Source organism: Eumetopias jubatus, unplaced genomic scaffold, assembly GCF_037043125.1.
Source record: "Eumetopias jubatus isolate StellerSeaLion01/CBP00866 unplaced genomic scaffold, mEumJub1_p1.0 scaffold_4, whole genome shotgun sequence".
In the NCBI taxonomy this organism is placed as follows: domain Eukaryota; kingdom Metazoa; phylum Chordata; class Mammalia; order Carnivora; family Otariidae; genus Eumetopias; species Eumetopias jubatus.
In genome coordinates, this window is record NW_028274810.1 from 181,146,381 (window position 1) to 181,151,012 (window position 4,632).

Genomic DNA, 4,632 nt, shown 5'->3' on the forward strand with positions numbered 1-4,632 from the left:
TCCTTGTTCTTGGTATCGTCTGCCTACGGGCCTCTTCTGCTGCCCACTCCTCAAATTATTAATGTTCTTCAAGTTTCTGTCCTTGGAATCCTCGATGTGTAGATCACCCCCACCCCCGGGACTTCTAACCACATCCATTGCTCCTCCTCCTGGGCTCCATCCATTATTATCAGCAAGATGGCTGCCATCATGGCCACTTCTCAGGCAGCAGAAGTAGGAAAGGACAAAGACAAAGGCACCAATTTGCCTTTTAAGAATATTTCTAGAAGCAGCCACACAACACTTTCTTCAAACATTATGGGTCAGATGCAAGTGAGACTGGGGACTGTAGTTTTTCCTACAGCAGTCATGACTCCCATCTAATAACCGTAAGAGTGGGAAAATGGGCATTCGTCATCTTCGTCACAGGCTCTCCCAAGTCACAGCTGGGGATACAAATCAGCTTAGCTATGCAGCTTAGGTCAAGTGATTTGAACTTTCTGAAACGCTTTTCTAGTTCTGCCAATGGCTGTAATTCCTCATATAACTGTTGTAGGGATTAAGGTGGCAATTATAAAATGCCTAATGTCAGGTTTGTTATGCACTCAATAAGCACCTGTCTCTACTATGTCCCCTAACTAAATTCTGACCTTGAACTTCCAGTTTGTGGCAATGTGTGTGGTACTACTGAAATCTCTTTATCTTACTTTTATACTGAACTTTCTAACCTGTATGTGAAAGGTATTTTAGTATTTCACTTCGAGAAGTGAATTATTACCTCTGGACAAACATTTGTGAAGGTTACAGCATTGGGAAACAAGTCCACTAGAAGGCTAAGGTCTAATCAGAAGTTTATAGAATGCTGTCCACTCCGTACTATACACCTACAGAGACTCAGCATAACGGTAGATTGCAGTGCTGCAAGACACAGGTGCTCTCTCTGAAAAGAAATACTTAGGGAAACCCAAAGATTACAAGGGAGACAGAAACAAGGACCCCAGAGGGATTTGAAGTCTTTGGCACTTATGGCCACAGAGAACATTGGACACAGCCCAGCTCCTAACCAGATTAACATCAACCCTCACACCAAAAACCTATTTAACCCAGTTTCTATGACCAAATAAAATATGCTCAGCTTTCAACAAAAACTTACAGAGCATGCCAAAAATCAAGAGAAAACACAGTCTGAGGAGACAAAGTACCATTAGACCCACACTCAGATATCACAGAGATGTTCAAATTATCAGGCAGAGAATTTAAAATAACTATGATTCCTATATTAAGGGCTCTGATGGAAAAAATAGATACCATGCTTGTTATCCATCTAACAGGCCGCCTTTGGGTATGAGATGTGTAGTCAAGGTTCAAGTCCCTGAAGTTTGGCTGCCATCTCAGTAATGAAAAAGACCTGGTATAGTGCCCTCCAAGATTTAGGAGCAGTCTTTGTTCTTAGTGATTCCAAATCAGAAGAGTGGGACAAACCTGGAAACGTTAGTTTGGAGAGTCGTAGCCAGAGAGTTGAGGAAACTAGAAGAATTCAGGATCCAGTCCAGTTTACAGGTGTATAACAAAACCTCAAAGACAATTAATAGGACTAGAATCTAATATAGACAAAGGTGCAAACACAATTTTTCTCCTTATAAGTATCCCCATATTTTACCAAAGATAATCACAGTAAAACTCATTTGTTTGCATTAAATTTGTCCTGGTTATTCACATACATGTAGTGAAAATAATGACTAACCATGTAAGTTCTTTTTAAGACTGCTTTGCTAGAACTTTTCATAAGGAGTCTCAGACTGAACTATCCTAGGCTCTGAGGCCAGGAAGTCACACCGAGGACTGGCCATCAGATTTACCTGCAACACCATTCCAGTCAAAGCCTTGGCATATAGCCAGTGTCTCTGATTGTGTCCTGTTATAAGGAGAACAGATTTTTATTGAACTTATGTAAATAACTATAATGTCATGAAAAGAATACTCAAGAGTTTCCAAATCCTGGAAGGACCAGGTAGGGAAAAAAAATAAACATTCTTATCTTTCTTTACAAAGATATACTTTATCAAATTGCTGTAAGTTATAGATAACTTAAGAAAAAGTATTCCTTAAGCTGAAAAAAACCAAAGCATCAAGGAAGCAGCAATATTACAAAGAGTCATAGTAATTATAATCACCCTCCTTAGTTCATTTAGTCCCCTATAATTAATACTTGTTCTGCTCGAGTCTAGTTTGTCCACTAGTTCTGGAAATTCTTATCCAGTCCCGTTTTATGATCTTAAAGTTATCAGAAACCTGTATTTGTCAAAAAAGGCCTCTCTGTGAATCTCTTCAAAGATCAGATACTTTTGCAGGAACACATATAAAAGCTTTAGAGTAAAGCAGTAACTACCTGTGAAAAGACTTAAAGATGCTTATTTTTAAACATTTGATGAGAGTTCAATATAATGGAATTGACAAGAAAATTGCTTATTTCTGTAACATGCAACATTTGAAGATAAGAATTAGAATTATGACTGATAACATTACTGTAGGACTTCCAAGAATTTCACACAATTTCTGAGATGCCTATAACATATACCTACACAAATAAAACATAAGGAAGGCTTGGTATTACTTCCTATTCGACAGTGCTTCCCATATAATTTAACATAGCAAATTAGCCTAATTAGTTTAACACCTCCCTTTTCATAAGAAGAGAGAACAAATCTTTTGAGATGCTCCAGGGACTCTCTGGAAAATCCAAACGTCAGTTTGACTAGAAAAGACTGTATTTAGAATTTGATTTGGGGGCAGTTTGTCAAAAATATTAAAAAGTTTCAAAACACTTGGTCAAATAGCATCATAGGTCACTGTGAAACAATACTTAGTTATCCATTTAACCATAGGGACAACTAAAGACTCCATGGGCAAATACAGAAGATTACAAGTTCTGAGCAAAACTTAGCTCTTTCAATATTGTGAATTCTACTAGATTTAAGGCAGTCAAAGACCTGATTTGGACAACAAATACAGAAAACTATTTTGATAAAAAGATCACTTAAAAGGTAAGAAAAACCCTGTTTACAATTTCTTATTAAAAGGTGACCAACAGGGATGCCTGGGTGGCTCAGTCAGTTAAGCGTCTGCCTTCAGCTCAGGTCATGATCCCAGGGTCCTGGAATCGAGTCCCACATTGGGCTCCCTGCTCAGCGGGGAGTCTGCTTCTCCCTCTCCCTCTGCCCCTCTCCCCACTCGTTCTCTCTCTCTTTCTCTGTCTCTCTCAAATAAATAAAATTTTTTAAAAAATGTGACCAACAATTCAAGAAAACTTGTCCTTTCAGTAGATGAAAGAAAATTAAGTTTTGGTTTTACGTAAGTACACTATCGATACCAAAGGTTGTTTTTTTTCTTAAACCTTGAAGTTCATTTAGCTTGACCACACATGAAATTTCTTTCCCAAGATTCCTCTTCACAAACGTTCTACAAGTTTTCTCATTTTTGTTTGTTTTGTTTTGTTTTGTTTTTTTACATTCAGATTTTGTCCTATGTTTTTCCTCTCTAAACAGTCTCACTTTAGGACAAAATTATTTTCTTTTCCCTCAACAAGAATCCATCTCTATTCTTCATACCTTCTCTTACTGAACACTCACATCCTCCTTTCCTTGCATAAGATGTTTCCCCTATTATTTCCAGTAGCCTTAATTACACTTACTAGGATTTTTTTGCACTTCACAGGTGCATTTATTCACGCCAGAAAGGAAACATGTCTACAAGCGTATAACGATGCTCTGTGTTGCCATCTAACAGAGCTTGCTGACACTTATAGCCAGACTGATGGTCCATCTGATGTGTACTTCAAGTAAAGCTGGTTAATGATGACCACAAGCAGGTGTAGGACTTTCAAAGCTTTACTTCTTTTATCAGCACTTCTGATTTTATAAATGATGATGCCCATCAACCCATTCCTACCCAAATCTGGTAAATTTGAGTATAGTAGGGCTTCATGGGGATCCAAACTTTTTTAAGAAGGCTTTGAAGCATCTTGACCCAGAACCTCCAGAACAGCTAACGATCATATTAAATTCTCTCTCTTGCTGACAGTTTTCTGAGATAACATGAACTCATTTAATCTTTAGTAAGCCTGAGATAATATAAAAGTACTATATTTACTGCTGAAAACTCTAAAAACATGGCTGTTTTCATTAAACCAACAAGCTTAAAGTAACTTTAATACTGAATTTTTTTCCTAAATCACGTGAACCTGAAGTTCATTTGGATTAACTTTCTATTATATTTCTAAGAATTTAATTTATTTAAGTGCTTAGTGTTCTTTATGCCAAGTACATAGATCTCTTTTAAGAATTAATTTTAGCAATACCATCTAGAGGTAAAAAATACCACACATCTACACATCCACATATGGAGACACACATGAACATACAGATAGCTGCAAACAGAGACCTTAAAGTTCCCATGTTAAAATTACTGCCACGAATTAGTTATAATAATACAAAGCTCACTAGTTATAAAAGAAATTGGCTCTATTCAAATAACCATGCCTCCTTTCCTTCCCCTTCTGATAAAAATTGACTCCTTGAAGTTTGCAAATCAAAGAGATGGTCCAGATAAGAGTTCTGGAGAAGACCCTGGGTAGAATCTTGACACCTCAAAGGC

General features: G+C 37.3%; 1 pseudogene; it reads right to left on the reverse strand.

The window, feature by feature from the left end:
* Positions 1-3,827: 3,827 nt before the first annotated feature.
* On the reverse strand, positions 3,828-3,999 carry LOC114220879 (ATP synthase F(0) complex subunit j, mitochondrial pseudogene; annotated as a pseudogene).
* Between the last annotated feature and the right edge of the window lie 633 nt (positions 4,000-4,632).